This window comes from Phyllobates terribilis, unplaced genomic scaffold, assembly GCF_046119375.1.
Source record: "Phyllobates terribilis strain yellow unplaced genomic scaffold, ASM4611937v1 Scaffold_2__4_contigs__length_985480577, whole genome shotgun sequence".
NCBI lineage: Eukaryota > Metazoa > Chordata > Amphibia > Anura > Dendrobatidae > Phyllobates > Phyllobates terribilis.
Genome location: NW_027362762.1, coordinates 41,577,498 through 41,603,862, shown reverse-complemented (window position 1 = coordinate 41,603,862; position 26,365 = coordinate 41,577,498). Strand labels below are relative to the sequence as shown.

Genomic DNA, 26,365 nt, shown 5'->3' with positions numbered 1-26,365 from the left:
TGTACAAGAATATAACTACCATAATACTGCCCCCTATGTACAAGAATATAACTACTATAATACTGCTCCTATGTACAAGAATATAACTACTATAATACTGCCCCCTATGTACAAGAATATAACTACCATAATACTGCCCCCTATGTACAAGAATATAACTACTATAATACTGCCCCCTATGTACAAGAATATAACTACTATAATACTGCCCCCTATGTACAACAATATAACTACTATAATACTGCCCCTATGTACAAGAATATAACTACTATAATACTGCTATGTACAAGAATATAACTACTATAATACTGCCCCCTATGTACAAGAATATACTATAATACTGCCCCTATGTGCAAGAATATAACTACTATAATACTGCCTCTATGTACAAGAATATAACTACTATAATACTGCCCCCTATGTACAAGAGTATAACTACTATAATACTGCCCCCTATGTGCATGAATATAACTATTATAATACTGCCCCTATGTACAAGACTATAACTACTATAATACTGCTCCCTATGTACAAGAATATAACTACTATAATACTGCCCCCTATGCACAAGAATATAACTACTATAATACTGCTATGTACAAGAATATAACTACTATAATACTGCCCCCTATGTACAAGAATATACTATAATACTGCCCCTATGTACAAGAATATAACTACTATAATACTGCCTCTATGTACAAGAATATAACTACTATAATACTGCCCCCTATGTACAAGAATATAACTACTATAATACTGCTCCCTTGTACAAGAATATAACTACTATAATACTGCTCCCTATGTACAAGAATATAACTACTATAATACTGCTCCTATGTATAAGAATATAACTACTATAATACTGCCCCCTATGTGCAATAATATAACTACTATAATACTGCCCCCTATGTACAAGAATATAACTACTATAATACTGCCCCTATGTACAAGAGTATAACTACTATAATACTGCCCCCTATGTACAAGAATATAACTACTATAATACTGCTCCCTTGTACAAGAATATAACTACTATAATACTGCTCCCTATGTACAAGAATATAACTACTATAATACTGCTCCTATGTATAAGAATATAACTACTATAATACTGCCCCCTATGTACAAGAATATAACTACTATAATACTGCTCCCTATGTATACGAATATAACTACTATAATACTGCTCCTATGTACAAGAATATAACTACTATAATACTGCCCCCTATGTACAAGAATATAACTACTATAATACTGCTCCTATGTACAAGAATATAACTACTATAATACTGCTCCCTATGTATAAGAATATAACTACTATAATACTGCCCCCTATGTGCAATAATATAACTACTATAATACTGCCCCCTATGTACAAGAATATAACTACTATAATACTGCCCCTATGTACAAGAATATAACTACTATAATACTGCTCCCTTGTACAAGAATATAACTACTATAATACTGCTCCCTATGTACAAGAATATAACTACTATAATACTGCTCCTATGTATAAGAATATAACTACTATAATACTGCCCCCTATGTACAAGAATATAACTACTATAATACTGCTCCCTATGTATAAGAATATAACTACTATAATACTGCTCCTATGTACAAGAATATAACTACTATAATACTGCTCCCTATGTATAAGAATATAACTACTATAATACTGCCCCCTATGTACAAGAATATAACTACTATAATACTGCCCCCTATGTACAAGAATATAACTACTATAATACTGCCCCCTATGTACAAGAATATAACTACTATAATACTGCCCCTTATGTAGAAAAATATAACAACTATAATACTGCTCCTATGTACAATAATATAACTACTATAATGCTGCTCCTATGTACAAGAATATAACTACTATAATACTGCTCCTATGTACAAGAATATAACTACTATAATACTGCCCCCTATGTACAAGAATATACTATAATACTGCCCCTATGTACAAGAATATAACTACTATAATACTGCCTCTATGTACAAGAATATAACTACTATAATACTGCCCCCTATGTACAAGAATATAACTACTATAATACTGCCCCCTATGTACAAGAATATAACTACCATAATACTGCCCCTATGTACAAGAATATAACTACTATAATACTGCCCCCTATGCACAAGAATATAACTACTATAATACTGCTATGTACAAGAATATAACTACTATAATACTGCCCCCTATGTGCAAGAATATACTATAATACTGCCCCTATGTACAAGAATATAACTACTATAATACTGCCTCTATGTACAAGAATATAACTACTATAATACTGCTCCTATGTACAAGAATATAACTACTATAATACTGCTCCTATGTACAAGAATATAACTACTATAATACTGCTCCTATGTACAAGAATATAACTACTATAATACTGCTCCTATATACAAGAATATAACTACTATAATACTGCTCCTATATACAAGAATATAACTACTATAATACTGCTCCTATGTACAAGAATATAACTACTATAATACTGCTCCTATGTACAAGAATATAACTACTATAATACTGCTCCTATGTACAAGAATATAACTACTATAATACTGCCCCTATGTACAAGAATATAACTACTATAATACTGCCCCCTATGTACAAGAATATAACTACTATAATACTGCTCCTATGTGCAAGAATATAACTACTATAATACTGTCCGTATGTACAAGAATATAACTACTATAATACTGCTCCCTATGTACAAGAATATAACTACTATAATACTGCCCCCTATGTACAAGAATATAACTACTATAATACTGCTCCTATGTACAAGAATATAACTACTATAATACTGCCCCCTATGTACAACAATATAACTACTATACTACTGCTCTTATGTACAAGAATATAACTACTATAATACTGCCCCCTATGTACAAGACTATAACTACTATAATACTGCCCCCTATGTACAAGAATATAACTACTATAATACTGCCCCTATGTACAAGACTATAACTACTATAATACTGCCCCCTATGTACAAGAACATAACTACTATAATACTGCCCCTATGTACAAGAATATAACTACTATAATACTGCCCCCTATGTACAAGAATATAACTACTATAATACTGCTCCCTATGTACAAGAATATAACTACTATAATACTGCTCCTATGTACAAGAATATAACTACTATAATACTGCTCCTATGTACAAGAATATAACTACTATAATACTGCCCCTATATACAAGAATATAACTACTATAATACTGCTCCTATGTACAAGAATATAACTACTATAATACTGCTCCCTATGTATAAGAATATAACTACTATAATACTGCCCCTATGTACAAGAATATAACTACTATAATACTGCTCCTATATACAAGAATATAACTACTATAATATTGCCCCTATGTACAAGAATATAACTACTATAATACTGCCCCTATATACAAGAATATAACTACTATAATACTGCTCCTATGTACAAGAATATAACTACTATAATACTGCTCCCTATGTATAAGAATATAACTACTATAATACTGCCCCTATGTACAAGAATATAACTACTATAATACTGCTCCTATATACAAGAATATAACTACTATAATATTGCCCCTATGTACAAGAATATAACTACTATAATACTGCCCCTATGTACAAGAATATAACTACTATAATACTGCTCCTATGTACAAGAATATAACTACTATAATACTGCTCCTATGTACAAGAATATAACTACTATAATACTGCCCCTATGTACAAGAATATAACTACTATAATACTGCTCCTTATGTAGAAGAATATAACAACTATAATACTGCTCCTATGTACAAGAATATAACTACTATAATACTGCTCCTATGTACAAGAATATAACTACTATAATACTGCCCCCTATGTACAAGAATATAACTACTATAATACTGCCCCTATGTACAAGAATATAACTACTATAATACTGCCCCCTATGTACAAGAATATAACTACTATAATACTGCCCCCTATGTACAAGAATATAACTACTATAATACTGCCCCTATGTACAAGAATATAACTACTATAATACTGCCCCTATGTACAAGAATATAACTACTATAATACTGCCCCTATGTACAAGAATATAACTACTATAATACTGCTCCTATGTACAAGAATATAGCTACTATAATACTGCCCCCTATGTACAAGAATATAACTACTATAATACTGCTCCTATGTACAAGAATATAACTACTATAATACTGCTCCTATATACAAGAATATAACTACTAAAATACTGCCCCTATGTACAAGAATATAACTACTATAATACTGCCCCTATGTACAAGAATATAACTACTATAATACTGCCCCATGTACAAGAATATAACTACTATAATACTGCCCCTATGTACAAGAATATAACTACTACTATAATACTGCCCCCTATGTACAAGAATATAACTCCTAAAATACTGCTCCTATGTATAAGAATATAACTACTATAATACTGCCCCCTATGTACAAGAATATAACTACTATAATACTGCTCCCTATGTATAAGAATATAACTACTATAATACTGCTCCTATGTACAAGAATATAACTACTATAATACTGCTCCCTATGTATAAGAATATAACTACTATAATACTGCCCCCTATGTACAAGAATATAACTACTATAATACTGCCCCCTATGTACAAGAATATAACTACTATAATACTGCCCCCTATGTACAAGAATATAACTACTATAATACTGCCCCTTATGTAGAAAAATATAACAACTATAATACTGCTCCTATGTACAATAATATAACTACTATAATACTGCTCCTATGTACAAGAATATAACTACTATAATGCTGCCCCTATGTACAAGAATATAACTACTATAATACTGCCCCTATGTACATGAATATAACTACTATAATACTGCCCCTATGTACAAGAATATAACTACTATAATACTGCTCCCTATGTATAAGAATATAACTACTATAATACTGCCCCCTATGTACAAGAATATAACTACTATAATACTGCCCCCTATGTACAAGAATATAACTACTATAATACTGCCCCCTATGTACAAGAATATAACTACTATAATACTGCCCCTTATGTAGAAAAATATAACAACTATAATACTGCTCCTATGTACAATAATATAACTACTATAATACTGCTCCTATGTACAAGAATATAACTACTATAATGCTGCCCCTATGTACAAGAATATAACTACTATAATACTGGCCCTATGTACAAGAATATAACTACTATAATACTGCCCCCTATGTACAAGAATATACTATAATACTGCCCCTATGTACAAGAATATAACTACTATAATACTGCCTCTATGTACAAGAATATAACTACTATAATACTGCTCCTATGTACAAGAATATAACTACTATAATACTGCTCCTATGTACAAGAATATAACTACTATAATACTGCCCCCTATGTACAAGAATATAACTACTATAATACTGCTCCTATGTACAAGAATATAACTACTATAATACTGCTCCTATGTACAAGAATATAACTACTATAATACTGCTCCTATATACAAGAATATAACTACTATAATACTGCTCCTATATACAAGAATATAACTACTATAATACTGCTCCTATGTACAAGAATATAACTACTATAATACTGCTCCTATGTACAAGAATATAACTACTATAATACTGCTCCTATGTACAAGAATATAACTACTATAATACTGCCCCTATGTACAAGAATATAACTACTATAATACTGCCCCCTATGTACAAGAATATAACTACTATAATACTGCTCCTATGTGCAAGAATATAACTACTATAATACTGTCCGTATGTACAAGAATATAACTACTATAATACTGATCCCTATGTACAAGAATATAACTACTATAATACTGCTCCCTATGTACAAGAATATAACTACTATAATACTGCTCCTATGTACAAGAATATAACTACTATAATACTGCCCCCTATGTACAAGAATATAACTACTATAATACTGCTCCTATGTACAAGAATATAACTACCATAATACTGCCCCCTATGTACAACAATATAACTACTATACTACTGCTCTTATGTACAAGAATATAACTACTATAATACTGCCCCCTATGTACAAGACTATAACTACTATAATACTGCCCCCTATGTACAAGAATATAACTACTATAATACTGCCCCTATGTACAAGACTATAACTACTATAATACTGCCCCCTATGTACAAGAACATAACTACTATAATACTGCCCCTATGTACAAGAATATAACTACTATAATACTGCCCCCTATGTACAAGAATATAACTACTATAATACTGCTCCCTATGTACAAGAATATAACTACTATAATACTGCTCCTATGTACAAGAATATAACTACTATAATACTGCTCCTATGTACAAGAATATAACTACTATAATACTGCCCCTATATACAAGAATATAACTACTATAATACTGCTCCTATGTACAAGAATATAACTACTATAATACTGCTCCCTATGTATAAGAATATAACTACTATAATACTGCCCCTATGTACAAGAATATAACTACTATAATACTGCTCCTATATACAAGAATATAACTACTATAATATTGCCCCTATGTACAAGAATATAACTACTATAATACTGCCCCTATATACAAGAATATAACTACTATAATACTGCTCCTATGTACAAGAATATAACTACTATAATACTGCTCCCTATGTATAAGAATATAACTACTATAATACTGCCCCTATGTACAAGAATATAACTACTATAATACTGCTCCTATATACAAGAATATAACTACTATAATATTGCCCCTATGTACAAGAATATAACTACTATAATACTGCCCCTATGTACAAGAATATAACTACTATAATACTGCTCCTATGTACAAGAATATAACTACTATAATACTGCTCCCTATGTACAAGAATATAACTACTATAATACTGCCCCCTATGTACAAGAATATAACTACTATAATACTGCCCCCTATGTACAAGAATATAACTACCATAATACTGCCCCCTATGTACAAGAATATAACTACTATAATACTGCTCCTATGTACAAGAATATAACTACTATAATACTGCCCCCTATGTACAAGAATATAACTACCATAATACTGCCCCCTATGTACAAGAATATAACTACTATAATACTGCCCCCTATGTACAAGAATATAACTACTATAATACTGCCCCCTATGTACAACAATATAACTACTATAATACTGCCCCTATGTACAAGAATATAACTACTATAATACTGCTATGTACAAGAATATAACTACTATAATACTGCCCCCTATGTACAAGAATATACTATAATACTGCCCCTATGTGCAAGAATATAACTACTATAATACTGCCTCTATGTACAAGAATATAACTACTATAATACTGCCCCCTATGTACAAGAGTATAACTACTATAATACTGCCCCCTATGTGCATGAATATAACTATTATAATACTGCCCCTATGTACAAGACTATAACTACTATAATACTGCTCCCTATGTACAAGAATATAACTACTATAATACTGCCCCCTATGCACAAGAATATAACTACTATAATACTGCTATGTACAAGAATATAACTACTATAATACTGCCCCCTATGTACAAGAATATACTATAATACTGCCCCTATGTACAAGAATATAACTACTATAATACTGCCTCTATGTACAAGAATATAACTACTATAATACTGCCCCCTATGTACAAGAATATAACTACTATAATACTGCTCCCTTGTACAAGAATATAACTACTATAATACTGCTCCCTATGTACAAGAATATAACTACTATAATACTGCTCCTATGTATAAGAATATAACTACTATAATACTGCCCCCTATGTGCAATAATATAACTACTATAATACTGCCCCCTATGTACAAGAATATAACTACTATAATACTGCCCCTATGTACAAGAGTATAACTACTATAATACTGCCCCCTATGTACAAGAATATAACTACTATAATACTGCTCCCTTGTACAAGAATATAACTACTATAATACTGCTCCCTATGTACAAGAATATAACTACTATAATACTGCTCCTATGTATAAGAATATAACTACTATAATACTGCCCCCTATGTACAAGAATATAACTACTATAATACTGCTCCCTATGTATACGAATATAACTACTATAATACTGCTCCTATGTACAAGAATATAACTACTATAATACTGCCCCCTATGTACAAGAATATAACTACTATAATACTGCTCCTATGTACAAGAATATAACTACTATAATACTGCTCCCTATGTATAAGAATATAACTACTATAATACTGCCCCCTATGTGCAATAATATAACTACTATAATACTGCCCCCTATGTACAAGAATATAACTACTATAATACTGCCCCTATGTACAAGAATATAACTACTATAATACTGCTCCCTTGTACAAGAATATAACTACTATAATACTGCTCCCTATGTACAAGAATATAACTACTATAATACTGCTCCTATGTATAAGAATATAACTACTATAATACTGCCCCCTATGTACAAGAATATAACTACTATAATACTGCTCCCTATGTATAAGAATATAACTACTATAATACTGCTCCTATGTACAAGAATATAACTACTATAATACTGCTCCCTATGTATAAGAATATAACTACTATAATACTGCCCCCTATGTACAAGAATATAACTACTATAATACTGCCCCCTATGTACAAGAATATAACTACTATAATACTGCCCCCTATGTACAAGAATATAACTACTATAATACTGCCCCTTATGTAGAAAAATATAACAACTATAATACTGCTCCTATGTACAATAATATAACTACTATAATGCTGCTCCTATGTACAAGAATATAACTACTATAATACTGCTCCTATGTACAAGAATATAACTACTATAATACTGCCCCCTATGTACAAGAATATACTATAATACTGCCCCTATGTACAAGAATATAACTACTATAATACTGCCTCTATGTACAAGAATATAACTACTATAATACTGCCCCCTATGTACAAGAATATAACTACTATAATACTGCCCCCTATGTACAAGAATATAACTACCATAATACTGCCCCTATGTACAAGAATATAACTACTATAATACTGCCCCCTATGCACAAGAATATAACTACTATAATACTGCTATGTACAAGAATATAACTACTATAATACTGCCCCCTATGTGCAAGAATATACTATAATACTGCCCCTATGTACAAGAATATAACTACTATAATACTGCCTCTATGTACAAGAATATAACTACTATAATACTGCTCCTATGTACAAGAATATAACTACTATAATACTGCTCCTATGTACAAGAATATAACTACTATAATACTGCTCCTATGTACAAGAATATAACTACTATAATACTGCTCCTATATACAAGAATATAACTACTATAATACTGCTCCTATATACAAGAATATAACTACTATAATACTGCTCCTATGTACAAGAATATAACTACTATAATACTGCTCCTATGTACAAGAATATAACTACTATAATACTGCTCCTATGTACAAGAATATAACTACTATAATACTGCCCCTATGTACAAGAATATAACTACTATAATACTGCCCCCTATGTACAAGAATATAACTACTATAATACTGCTCCTATGTGCAAGAATATAACTACTATAATACTGTCCGTATGTACAAGAATATAACTACTATAATACTGATCCCTATGTACAAGAATATAACTACTATAATACTGCTCCCTATGTACAAGAATATAACTACTATAATACTGCCCCCTATGTACAAGAATATAACTACTATAATACTGCTCCTATGTACAAGAATATAACTACTATAATACTGCCCCCTATGTACAACAATATAACTACTATACTACTGCTCTTATGTACAAGAATATAACTACTATAATACTGCCCCCTATGTACAAGACTATAACTACTATAATACTGCCCCCTATGTACAAGAATATAACTACTATAATACTGCCCCTATGTACAAGACTATAACTACTATAATACTGCCCCCTATGTACAAGAACATAACTACTATAATACTGCCCCTATGTACAAGAATATAACTACTATAATACTGCCCCCTATGTACAAGAATATAACTACTATAATACTGCTCCCTATGTACAAGAATATAACTACTATAATACTGCTCCTATGTACAAGAATATAACTACTATAATACTGCTCCTATGTACAAGAATATAACTACTATAATACTGCTCCCTATGTATAAGAATATAACTACTATAATACTGCCCCTATGTACAAGAATATAACTACTATAATACTGCTCCTATATACAAGAATATAACTACTATAATATTGCCCCTATGTACAAGAATATAACTACTATAATACTGCCCCTATATACAAGAATATAACTACTATAATACTGCTCCTATGTACAAGAATATAACTACTATAATACTGCTCCCTATGTATAAGAATATAACTACTATAATACTGCCCCTATGTACAAGAATATAACTACTATAATACTGCTCCTATATACAAGAATATAACTACTATAATATTGCCCCTATGTACAAGAATATAACTACTATAATACTGCCCCTATGTACAAGAATATAACTACTATAATACTGCTCCTATGTACAAGAATATAACTACTATAATACTGCTCCTATGTACAAGAATATAACTACTATAATACTGCCCCTATGTACAAGAATATAACTACTATAATACTGCTCCTTATGTAGAAGAATATAACAACTATAATACTGCTCCTATGTACAAGAATATAACTACTATAATACTGCTCCTATGTACAAGAATATAACTACTATAATACTGCCCCCTATGTACAAGAATATAACTACTATAATACTGCCCCTATGTACAAGAATATAACTACTATAATACTGCCCCCTATGTACAAGAATATAACTACTATAATACTGCCCCCTATGTACAAGAATATAACTACTATAATACTGCCCCTATGTACAAGAATATAACTACTATAATACTGCCCCTATGTACAAGAATATAACTACTATAATACTGCCCCTATGTACAAGAATATAACTACTATAATACTGCTCCTATGTACAAGAATATAGCTACTATAATACTGCCCCCTATGTACAAGAATATAACTACTATAATACTGCTCCTATGTACAAGAATATAACTACTATAATACTGCTCCTATATACAAGAATATAACTACTAAAATACTGCCCCTATGTACAAGAATATAACTACTATAATACTGCCCCTATGTACAAGAATATAACTACTATAATACTGCCCCATGTACAAGAATATAACTACTATAATACTGCCCCTATGTACAAGAATATAACTACTACTATAATACTGCCCCCTATGTACAAGAATATAACTCCTATAATACTGCTCCTATGTATAAGAATATAACTACTATAATACTGCCCCCTATGTACAAGAATATAACTACTATAATACTGCTCCCTATGTATAAGAATATAACTACTATAATACTGCTCCTATGTACAAGAATATAACTACTATAATACTGCTCCCTATGTATAAGAATATAACTACTATAATACTGCCCCCTATGTACAAGAATATAACTACTATAATACTGCCCCCTATGTACAAGAATATAACTACTATAATACTGCCCCCTATGTACAAGAATATAACTACTATAATACTGCCCCTTATGTAGAAAAATATAACAACTATAATACTGCTCCTATGTACAATAATATAACTACTATAATACTGCTCCTATGTACAAGAATATAACTACTATAATGCTGCCCCTATGTACAAGAATATAACTACTATAATACTGCCCCTATGTACAAGAATATAACTACTATAATACTGCCCCCTATGTACAAGAATATAACTACTATAATACTGCTCCCTATGTATAAGAATATAACTACTATAATACTGCCCCCTATGTACAAGAATATAACTACTATAATACTGCCCCCTATGTACAAGAATATAACTACTATAATACTGCCCCCTATGTACAAGAATATAACTACTATAATACTGCCCCTTATGTAGAAAAATATAACAACTATAATACTGCTCCTATGTACAATAATATAACTACTATAATACTGCTCCTATGTACAAGAATATAACTACTATAATGCTGCCCCTATGTACAAGAATATAACTACTATAATACTGCCCCTATGTACAAGAATATAACTACTATAATACTGCCCCCTATGTACAAGAATATACTATAATACTGCCCCTATGTACAAGAATATAACTACTATAATACTGCCTCTATGTACAAGAATATAACTACTATAATACTGCTCCTATGTACAAGAATATAACTACTATAATACTGCTCCTATGTACAAGAATATAACTACTATAATACTGCCCCCTATGTACAAGAATATAACTACTATAATACTGCTCCTATGTACAAGAATATAACTACTATAATACTGCTCCTATGTACAAGAATATAACTACTATAATACTGCTCCTATATACAAGAATATAACTACTATAATACTGCTCCTATATACAAGAATATAACTACTATAATACTGCTCCTATGTACAAGAATATAACTACTATAATACTGCTCCTATGTACAAGAATATAACTACTATAATACTGCTCCTATGTACAAGAATATAACTACTATAATACTGCCCCTATGTACAAGAATATAACTACTATAATACTGCCCCCTATGTACAAGAATATAACTACTATAATACTGCTCCTATGTGCAAGAATATAACTACTATAATACTGTCCGTATGTACAAGAATATAACTACTATAATACTGATCCCTATGTACAAGAATATAACTACTATAATACTGCTCCCTATGTACAAGAATATAACTACTATAATACTGCTCCTATGTACAAGAATATAACTACTATAATACTGCCCCCTATGTACAAGAATATAACTACTATAATACTGCTCCTATGTACAAGAATATAACTACTATAATACTGCCCCCTATGTACAACAATATAACTACTATACTACTGCTCTTATGTACAAGAATATAACTACTATAATACTGCCCCCTATGTACAAGACTATAACTACTATAATACTGCCCCCTATGTACAAGAATATAACTACTATAATACTGCCCCTATGTACAAGACTATAACTACTATAATACTGCCCCCTATGTACAAGAACATAACTACTATAATACTGCCCCTATGTACAAGAATATAACTACTATAATACTACCCCCTATGTACAAGAATATAACTACTATAATACTGCTCCCTATGTACAAGAATATAACTACTATAATACTGCTCCTATGTACAAGAATATAACTACTATAATACTGCTCCTATGTACAAGAATATAACTACTATAATACTGCCCCTATATACAAGAATATAACTACTATAATACTGCTCCTATGTACAAGAATATAACTACTATAATACTGCTCCCTATGTATAAGAATATAACTACTATAATACTGCCCCTATGTACAAGAATATAACTACTATAATACTGCTCCTATATACAAGAATATAACTACTATAATATTGCCCCTATGTACAAGAATATAACTACTATAATACTGCCCCTATATACAAGAATATAACTACTATAATACTGCTCCTATGTACAAGAATATAACTACTATAATACTGCTCCCTATGTATAAGAATATAACTACTATAATACTGCCCCTATGTACAAGAATATAACTACTATAATACTGCTCCTATATACAAGAATATAACTACTATAATATTGCCCCTATGTACAAGAATATAACTACTATAATACTGCCCCTATGTACAAGAATATAACTACTATAATACTGCTCCTATGTACAAGAATATAACTACTATAATACTGCTCCTATGTACAAGAATATAACTACTATAATACTGCCCCTATGTACAAGAATATAACTACTATAATACTGCTCCTTATGTAGAAGAATATAACAACTATAATACTGCTCCTATGTACAAGAATATAACTACTATAATACTGCTCCTATGTACAAGAATATAACTACTATAATACTGCCCCCTATGTACAAGAATATAACTACTATAATACTGCCCCTATGTACAAGAATATAACTACTATAATACTGCCCCCTATGTACAAGAATATAACTACTATAATACTGCCCCTATGTACAAGAATATAACTACTATAATACTGCCCCTATGTACAAGAATATAACTACTATAATACTGCCCCTATGTACAAGAATATAACTACTATAATACTGCTCCTATGTACAAGAATATAGCTACTATAATACTGCCCCCTATGTGCAAGAATATAACTACTATAATACTGCTCCTATGTACAAGAATATAACTACTATAATACTGCTCCTATATACAAGAATATAACTACTAAAATACTGCCCCTATGTACAAGAATATAACTACTATAATACTGCCCCTATGTACAAGAATATAACTACTATAATACTGCCCCATGTACAAGAATATAACTACTATAATACTGCCCCTATGTACAAGAATATAACTACTACTATAATACTGCCCCCTATGTACAAGAATATAACTCCTATAATACTGCCCCCTATGTTCAAGAATATAACTACTATAATACTGCTCCTATGTACAAGAATATAACTACTATAATACTGCCCCTATGTACAAGAATATAACTACTATAATGCTGCTCCCTATGTACAAGAATATAACTACTATAATGCTGCTCCCTATGTACAAGAATATAACTACTATAATACTGCTCCTATGTACAAGAATATAACTACTATAATACTGCCCCCTATGTACAAGAATATAACTACTATAATACTACCCCCTATGTACAAGAATATAACTACTATAATACTGCCTCCTATGTACAAGAATATAACTACTATAATACTGCCCCTTATGTAGAAGAATATAACAACTATAATACTGATCCTATGTACAAGAATATAACTACTATAATACTGCCCCTATATACAAGAATATAACTATTATAATACTGCTCCTATGTACAAGAATATAACTATTATAATACTGCTCCCTATGTACAAGAATATCACTACTATAATACTGCCCCTTATGTAGAAGAATATAACAACTATAATACTGCCCCTATGTACAAGAATATAACTACTATAATACTGCCCCTATGTACAAGAATATAACTACTATAATACTGCCCCTATGTACAAGAATATAACTACTATAATACTGCTCCTATGTACAAGAATATAGCTACTATAATACTGCTCCTATGTACAAGAATATAGCTACTATAATACTGCCCCCCTATGTACAAGAATATAACTACTATAATACTGCTCCTATGTACAAGAATATAACTACTATAATACTGCTCCTATATACAAGAATATAACTACTATAATACTGCCCCTATATACAAGAATATAACTACTATAATACTGCCCCTATGTACAAGAATATAACTACTACTATAATACTGCCCCCTATGTACAAGAATATAACTCCTATAATACTGCCCCCTATGTTCAAGAATATAACTACTATAATACTGCTCCTATGTACAAGAATATAACTACTATAATACTGCCCCTATGTACAAGAATATAACTACTATAATGCTGCTCCCTATGTACAAGAATATAACTACTATAATACTGCTCCTATGTACAAGAATATAACTACTATAATACTGTATCCTATGTACAAGAATATAACTACTATAATACTGCTCCTATGTACAAGAATATAACTACTACTATAATACTGCCCCCTATGTACAAGAATATAACTACTATAATACTGCCCCCTATGTTCAAGAATTTAACTACTATAATACTGCTCCTATGTACAAGAATATAACTACTATAATACTGCCCCCCATGTACAAGAATATGACTACTATAATACTGCCCCTATGTACAAGAATATAACTACTATAATACTGCCCCCTATGTACAAGAATATAACTGCTATAATACTGCCCCTGTGTACAAGAATATAACTACTATAATACTGCCCCCTATGTACAAGAACATAACTACTATAATGCTGCTCCCTATGTACAAGAATATAACTACTATAATACTGTATCCTATGTACAAGAATATAACTATTATAATACTGCTCCTATGTACAAGAATATAACTACTATAATACTACCCCTATATACAAGAATATAACTATTATAATACTGCTCCTATGTACAAGAATATAACTATTATAATACTGCTCCCTATGTACAAGAATATCACTACTATAATACTGCCCCTTATGTAGAAGAATATAACAACTATAATACTGCTCCTATGTACAAGAATATAACTACTATAATACTGCTCCTATGTACAAGAATATAACTACTATAATACTGCCCCTATGTACAAGAATATAACTACTATAATACTGCCCCTATGTACAAGAATATAACTACTATAATACTGCCCCTATGTACAAGAATATAACTACTATAATACTGCTCCTATGTACAAGAATATAGCTACTATAATACTGCCCCCTATGTAGAAGAATATAGCTACTATAATACTGCTCCTATGTACAAGAATATAACTACTATAATACTGCTCCTATATACAAGAATATAACTACTAAAATACTGCCCCTATGTACAAGAATATAACTACTATAATACTGCCCCTATGTACAAGAATATAACTACTATAATACTGCCCCTATGTACAAGAATATAACTACTATAATACTGCCCCTATGTACAAGAATATAACTACTACTATAATACTGCCCCCTATGTACAAGAATATAACTCCTATAATACTGCCCCCTATGTTCAAGAATATAACTACTATAATACTGCTCCTATGTACAAGAATATAACTACTATAATACTGCCCCTATGTACAAGAATATAACTACTATAATGCTGCTCCCTATGTACAAGAATATAACTACTATAATACTGCTCCTATGTACAAGAATATAACTACTATAATACTGTATCCTATGTACAAGAATATAACTACTATAATACTGCTCCTATGTACAAGAATATAACTACTACTATAATACTGCCCCCTATGTACAAGAATATAACTACTATAATACTGCCCCCTATGTTCAAGAATATAACTACTATAATACTGCTCCTATGTACAAGAATATAACTGCTATAATACTGCCCCCCATGTACAAGAATATGACTATTATAATACTGCCCCTATGTACAAGAATATGACTACTATAATACTGCCCCCTATGTACAAGAATATAACTACTATAATACTGCTCCTATGTACAAGAATATAGCTACTATAATACTGCCCCCTATGTACAAGAATATAGCTACTATAATACTGCTCCTATGTACAAGAATATAACTACTATAATACTGCTCCTATATACAAGAATATAACTACTAAAATACTGCCCCTATGTACAAGAATATAACTACTATAATACTGCCCCTATGTACAAGAATATAACTACTATAATACTGCCCCTATGTACAAGAATATAACTACTATAATACTGCCCCTATGTACAAGAATATAACTACTACTATAATACTGCCCCCTATGTACAAGAATATAACTCCTATAATACTGCCCCCTATGTTCAAGAATATAACTACTATAATACTGCTCCTATGTACAAGAATATAACTACTATAATACTGCCCCTATGTACAAGAATATAACTACTATAATGCTGCTCCCTATGTACAAGAATATAACTACTATAATACTGCTCCTATGTACAAGAATATAACTACTATAATACTGTATCCTATGTACAAGAATATAACTACTATAATACTGCTCCTATGTACAAGAATATAACTACTACTATAATACTGCCCCCTATGTACAAGAATATAACTACTATAATACTGCCCCCTATGTTCAAGAATATAACTACTATAATACTGCTCCTATGTACAAGAATATAACTGCTATAATACTGCCCCCCATGTACAAGAATATGACTATAATAATACTGCCCCTATGTACAAGAATATGACTACTATAATACTGCCCCCTATGTACAAGAATATAACTACTATAATACTGCCCCCTATGTACAAGAACATAACTACTATAATGCTGCTCCCTATGTACAAGAATATAACTACTATAATACTGTATCCTATGTACAAGAATATAACTACTATAATACTGCTCCTATGTACAAGAATATAACTACTATAATACTACCCCCTATGTACAAGAATATAACTACTATAATACTGCCCCTATGTACAAGAATATAACTACTATAATACTGCTCCTATGTACAAGAATATAACTACTATAATACTGCTCCTATGTACAAGAATATACTACTATAATACTGCCCCCTATGTACAAGAATATAACTACTATAATACTGCCCCCTATGTACAAAAATATAACTACTATAATACTGCCCCCTATGTACAAGAATATAGCTACTATAATACTGCCCCTATGTATAAGAATATAACTACTATAATACTGCTCCCTATGTATAAGAATATAACTACTATAATACTGCCCCCTATGTATAAGAATATAACTACTATAATACTGCCCCCTATGTACAAGAATATAACTACTATAATACTGCCCCTTATGTAGAAGAATATAACAACTATAATACTGCTCCTATGTACAAGAATATAACTACTATAATACTGCTCCTATGTACAAGAATATAACTACTATAATACTGCCCCCTATGTACAAGAATATAACTACTATAATACTGCCCCTATGTACAAGAATATAACTACTATAATACTGCCCCCTATGTACAAGAATATAACTACTATAATACTGCCCCTATGTACAAGAATATAACTACTATAATACTGCCCCTATGTACAAGAATATAACTACTATAATACTGCCCCTATGTACAAGAATATAACTACTATAATACTGCTCCTATGTACAAGAATATTGCTACTATAATACTGCCCCCTATGTACAAGAATATAACTACTATAATACTGTTCCTATGTACAAGAATATAACTACTATAATACTGCCCCTATGTACAAGAATATAACTACTATAATACTGCTCCTATATACAAGAATATAACTACTATAATACTGCCCCTATGTACAAGAATATAACTACTATAATACTGCCCCTATGTACAAGAATATAACTACTATAATACTGCCCCTATGTACAAGAATATAACTACTATAATACTGCCCCTATGTAAAAGAATATAACTACTACTATAATACTGCTCCCTATGTACAAGAATATAACTACTACTATAATACTGCTCCCTATGTACAAGAATATAACTACTATAATACTGCCCCCTATGTTCAAGAATATAACTACTATAATACTGCTCCTATGTACAAGAATATAACTACTATAATACTGCCCCTATGTACAAGAATATAACTACTATAATGATGCTCCCTATGTACAAGAATATAACTACTATAATACTGCTCCTATGTACAAGAATATAACTACTATAATACTGTATCCTATGTACAAGAATATAACTACTATAATACGACTCCTATGTACAAGAATATAACTACTACTATAATACTGCCCCCTATGTACAAGAATATAACTACTATAATACTGCTCCTATGTACAAGAATATAACTACTATAATACTGCTCCTATATACAAGAATATAACTACTATAATACTGCTCCTATATACAAGAATATAACTACTATAATACTGCTCCTATGTACAAGAATATAACTACTATAATACTGCTCCTATGTACAAGAATATAACTACTATAATACTGCTCCTATGTACAAGAATATAACTACTATAATACTGCCCCTATGTACAAGAATATAACTACTATAATACTGCCCCCTATGTACAAGAATATAACTACTATAATACTGCTCCTATGTGCAAGAATATAACTACTATAATACTGTCCGTATGTACAAGAATATAACTACTATAATACTGATCCCTATGTACAAGAATATAACTACTATAATACTGCTCCCTATGTACAAGAATATAACTACTATAATACTGCTCCTATGTACAAGAATATAACTACTATAATACTGCCCCCTATGTACAAGAATATAACTACTATAATACTGCTCCTATGTACAAGAATGTAACTACCATAATACTGCCCCCTATGTACAACAATATAACTACTATACTACTGCTCTTATGTACAAGAATATAACTACTATAATACTGCCCCCTATGTACAAGACTATAACTACTATAATACTGCCCCCTATGTACAAGAATATAACTACTATAATACTGCCCCTATGTACAAGACTATAACTACTATAATACTGCCCCCTATGTACAAGAACATAACTACTATAATACTGCCCCTATGTACAAGAATATAACTACTATAATACTGCCCCCTATGTACAAGAATATAACTACTATAATACTGCTCCCTATGAACAAGAATATAACTACTATAATACTGCTCCTATGTACAAGAATATAACTACTATAATACTGCTCCTATGTACAAGAATATAACTACTATAATACTGCCCCTATATACAAGAATATAACTACTATAATACTGCTCCTATGTACAAGAATATAACTACTATAATACTGCTCCCTATGTATAAGAATATAACTACTATAATACTGCCCCTATGTACAAGAATATAACTACTATAATACTGCTCCTATATACAAGAATATAACTACTATAATATTGCCCCTATGTACAAGAATATAACTACTATAATACTGCCCCTATATACAAGAATATAACTACTATAATACTGCTCCTATGTACAAGAATATAACTACTATAATACTGCTCCCTATGTATAAGAATATAACTACTATAATACTGCCCCTATGTACAAGAATATAACTACTATAATACTGCTCCTATATACAAGAATATAACTACTATAATATTGCCCCTATGTACAAGAATATAACTACTATAATACTGCCCCTATGTACAAGAATATAACTACTATAATACTGCTCCTATGTACAAGAATATAACTACTATAATACTGCTCCCTATGTACAAGAATATAACTACTATAATACTGCCCCCTATGTACAAGAATATAACTACTATAATACTGCCCCCTATGTACAAGAATATAACTACCATAATACTGCCCCCTATGTACAAGAATATAACTACTATAATACTGCTCCTATGTACAAGAATATAACTACTATAATACTGCCCCCTATGTACAAGAATATAACTACCATAATACTGCCCCCTATGTACAAGAATATAACTACTATAATACTGCCCCCTATGTACAAGAATATAACTACTATAATACTGCCCCCTATGTACAACAATATAACTACTATAATACTGCCCCTATGTACAAGAATATAACTACTATAATACTGCTATGTACAAGAATATAACTACTATAATACTGCCCCCTATGTACAAGAATATACTATAATACTGCCCCTATGTGCAAGAATATAACTACTATAATACTGCCTCTATGTACAAGAATATAACTACTATAATACTGCCCCCTATGTACAAGAGTATAACTACTATAATACTGCCCCCTATGTGCATGAATATAACTATTATAATACTGCCCCTATGTACAAGACTATAACTACTATAATACTGCTCCCTATGTACAAGAATATAACTACTATAATACTGCCCCCTATGCACAAGAATATAACTACTATAATACTGCTATGTACAAGAATATAACTACTATAATACTGCCCCCTATGTACAAGAATATACTATAATACTGCCCCTATGTACAAGAATATAACTACTATAATACTGCCTCTATGTACAAGAATATAACTACTATAATACTGCCCCCTATGTACAAGAATATAACTACTATAATACTGCTCCCTTGTACAAGAATATAACTACTATAATACTGCTCCCTATGTACAAGAATATAACTACTATAATACTGCTCCTATGTATAAGAATATAACTACTATAATACTGCCCCCTATGTACAAGAATATAACTACTATAATACTGCTCCCTATGTATACGAATATAACTACTATAATACTGCTCCTATGTACAAGAATATAACTACTATAATACTGCCCCCTATGTACAAGAATATAACTACTATAATACTGCTCCTATGTACAAGAATATAACTACTATAATACTGCTCCCTATGTATAAGAATATAACTACTATAATACTGCCCCCTATGTGCAATAATATAACTACTATAATACTGCCCCCTATGTACAAGAATATAACTACTATAATACTGCCCCTATGTACAAGAATATAACTACTATAATACTGCTCCCTTGTACAAGAATATAACTACTATAATACTGCTCCCTATGTACAAGAATATAACTACTATAATACTGCTCCTATGTATAAGAATATAACTACTATAATACTGCCCCCTATGTACAAGAATATAACTACTATAATACTGCTCCCTATGTATAAGAATATAACTACTATAATACTGCTCCTATGTACAAGAATATAACTACTATAATACTGCTCCCTATGTATAAGAATATAACTACTATAATACTGCCCCCTATGTACAAGAATATAACTGCTATAATACTGCCCCCTATGTACAAGAATATAGCTACTATAATACTGCCTCCTATGTACAAGAATATAACTACTATAATACTGCCCCCTATGTACAAGAATATAACTACTATAATACTGCCCCCTATGTACAAGAATATAACTACTATAATACTGCCCCTTATGTAGAAAAATATAACAACTATAATACTGCTCCTATGTACAATAATATAACTACTATAATGCTGCTCCTATGTACAAGAATATAACTACTATAATACTGCTCCTATGTACAAGAATATAACTACTATAATACTGCCCCCTATGTACAAGAATATACTATAATACTGCCCCTATGTACAAGAATATAACTACTATAATACTGCCTCTATGTACAAGAATATAACTACTATAATACTGCCCCCTATGTACAAGAATATAACTACTATAATACTGCCCCCTATGTACAAGAATATAACTACCATAATACTGCCCCTATGTACAAGAATATAACTACTATAATACTGCCCCCTATGCACAAGAATATAACTACTATAATACTGCTATGTACAAGAATATAACTACTATAATACTGCCCCCTATGTGCAAGAATATACTATAATACTGCCCCTATGTACAAGAATATAACTACTATAATACTGCCTCTATGTACAAGAATATAACTACTATAATACTGCTCCTATGTACAAGAATATAACTACTATAATACTGCTCCTATGTACAAGAATATAACTACTATAATACTGCTCCTATGTACAAGAATATAACTACTATAATACTGCTCCTATATACAAGAATATAACTACTATAATACTGCTCCTATATACAAGAATATAACTACTATAATACTGCTCCTATGTACAAGAATATAACTACTATAATACTGCTCCTATGTACAAGAATATAACTAATATAATACTGCTCCTATGTACAAGAATATAACTACTATAATACTGCCCCTATGTACAAGAATATAACTACTATAATACTGCCCCCTATGTACAAGAATATAACTACTATAATACTGCTCCTATGTGCAAGAATATAACTACTATAATACTGTCCGTATGTACAAGAATATAACTACTATAATACTGATCCCTATGTACAAGAATATAACTACTATAATACTGCTCCCTATGTACAAGAATATAACTACTATAATACTGCCCCCTATGTACAAGAATATAACTACTATAATACTGCTCCTATGTACAAGAATATAACTACTATAATACTGCCCCCTATGTACAACAATATAACTACTATACTACTGCTCTTATGTACAAGAATATAACTACTATAATACTGCCCCCTATGTACAAGACTATAACTACTATAATACTGCCCCCTATGTACAAGAATATAACTACTATAATACTGCCCCTATGTACAAGACTATAACTACTATAATACTGCCCCCTATGTACAAGAACATAACTACTATAATACTGCCCCTATGTACAAGAATATAACTACTATAATACTGCCCCCTATGTACAAGAATATAACTACTATAATACTGCTCCCTATGTACAAGAATATAACTACTATAATACTGCTCCTATGTACAAGAATATAACTACTATAATACTGCTCCTATGTACAAGAATATAACTACTATAATACTGCCCCTATATACAAGAATATAACTACTATAATACTGCTCCTATGTACAAGAATATAACTACTATAATACTGCTCCCTATGTATAAGAATATAACTACTATAATACTGCCCCTATGTACAAGAATATAACTACTATAATACTGCTCCTATATACAAGAATATAACTACTATAATATTGCCCCTATGTACAAGAATATAACTACTATAATACTGCCCCTATATACAAGAATATAACTACTATAATACTGCTCCTATGTACAAGAATATAACTACTATAATACTGCTCCCTATGTATAAGAATATAACTACTATAATACTGCCCCTATGTACAAGAATATAACTACTATAATACTGCTCCTATATACAAGAATATAACTACTATAATATTGCCCCTATGTACAAGAATATAACTACTATAATACTGCCCCTATGTACAAGAATATAACTACTATAATACTGCTCCTATGTACAAGAATATAACTACTATAATACTGCTCCTATGTACAAGAATATAACTACTATAATACTGCCCCTATGTACAAGAATATAACTACTATAATACTGCTCCTTATGTAGAAGAATATAACAACTATAATACTGCTCCTATGTACAAGAATATAACTACTATAATACTGCTCCTATGTACAAGAATATAACTACTATAATACTGCCCCCTATGTACAAGAATATAACTACTATAATACTGCCCCTATGTACAAGAATATAACTACTATAATACTGCCCCCTATGTACAAGAATATAACTACTATAATACTGCCCCCTATGTACAAGAATATAACTACTATAATACTGCCCCTATGTACAAGAATATAACTACTATAATACTGCCCCTATGTACAAGAATATAACTACTATAATACTGCCCCTATGTACAAGAATATAACTACTATAATACTGCTCCTATGTACAAGAATATAGCTACTATAATACTGCCCCCTATGTACAAGAATATAACTACTATAATACTGCTCCTATGTACAAGAATATAACTACTATAATACTGCTCCTATATACAAGAATATAACTACTAAAATACTGCCCCTATGTACAAGAATATAACTACTATAATACTGCCCCTATGTACAAGAATATAACTACTATAATACTGCCCCATGTACAAGAATATAACTACTATAATACTGCCCCTATGTACAAGAATATAACTACTACTATAATACTGCCCCCTATGTACAAGAATATAACTCCTATAATACTGCTCCTATGTATAAGAATATAACTACTATAATACTGCCCCCTATGTACAAGAATATAACTACTATAATACTGCTCCCTATGTATAAGAATATAACTACTATAATACTGCTCCTATGTACAAGAATATAACTACTATAATACTGCTCCCTATGTATAAGAATATAACTACTATAATACTGCCCCCTATGTACAAGAATATAACTACTATAATACTGCCCCCTATGTACAAGAATATAACTACTATAATACTGCCCCCTATGTACAAGAATATAACTACTATAATACTGCCCCTTATGTAGAAAAATATAACAACTATAATACTGCTCCTATGTACAATAATATAACTACTATAATACTGCTCCTATGTACAAGAATATAACTACTATAATGCTGCCCCTATGTACAAGAATATAACTACTATAATACTGCCCCTATGTACAAGAATATAACTACTATAATACTGCCCCCTATGTACAAGAATATAACTACTATAATACTGCTCCCTATGTATAAGAATATAACTACTATAATACTGCCCCCTATGTACAAGAATATAACTACTATAATACTGCCCCCTATGTACAAGAATATAACTACTATAATACTGCCCCCTATGTACAAGAATATAACTACTATAATACTGCCCCTTATGTAGAAAAATATAACAACTATAATACTGCTCCTATGTACAATAATATAACTACTATAATACTGCTCCTATGTACAAGAATATAACTACTATAATGCTGCCCCTATGTACAAGAATATAACTACTATAATACTGCCCCTATGTACAAGAATATAACTACTATAATACTGCCCCCTATGTACAAGAATATACTATAATACTGCCCCTATGTACAAGAATATAACTACTATAATACTGCCTCTATGTACAAGAATATAACTACTATAATACTGCTC

General features: G+C 30.7%; 1 protein-coding gene across 1 annotated transcript in view; it reads left to right on the top strand.

The window, feature by feature from the left end:
- Positions 1-26,365, top strand: part of PAAF1 (proteasomal ATPase associated factor 1) — a 63,575-nt gene that overhangs the window by 5,581 nt on the left and 31,629 nt on the right. The gene's annotated exons all lie outside the window — the stretch shown is intronic.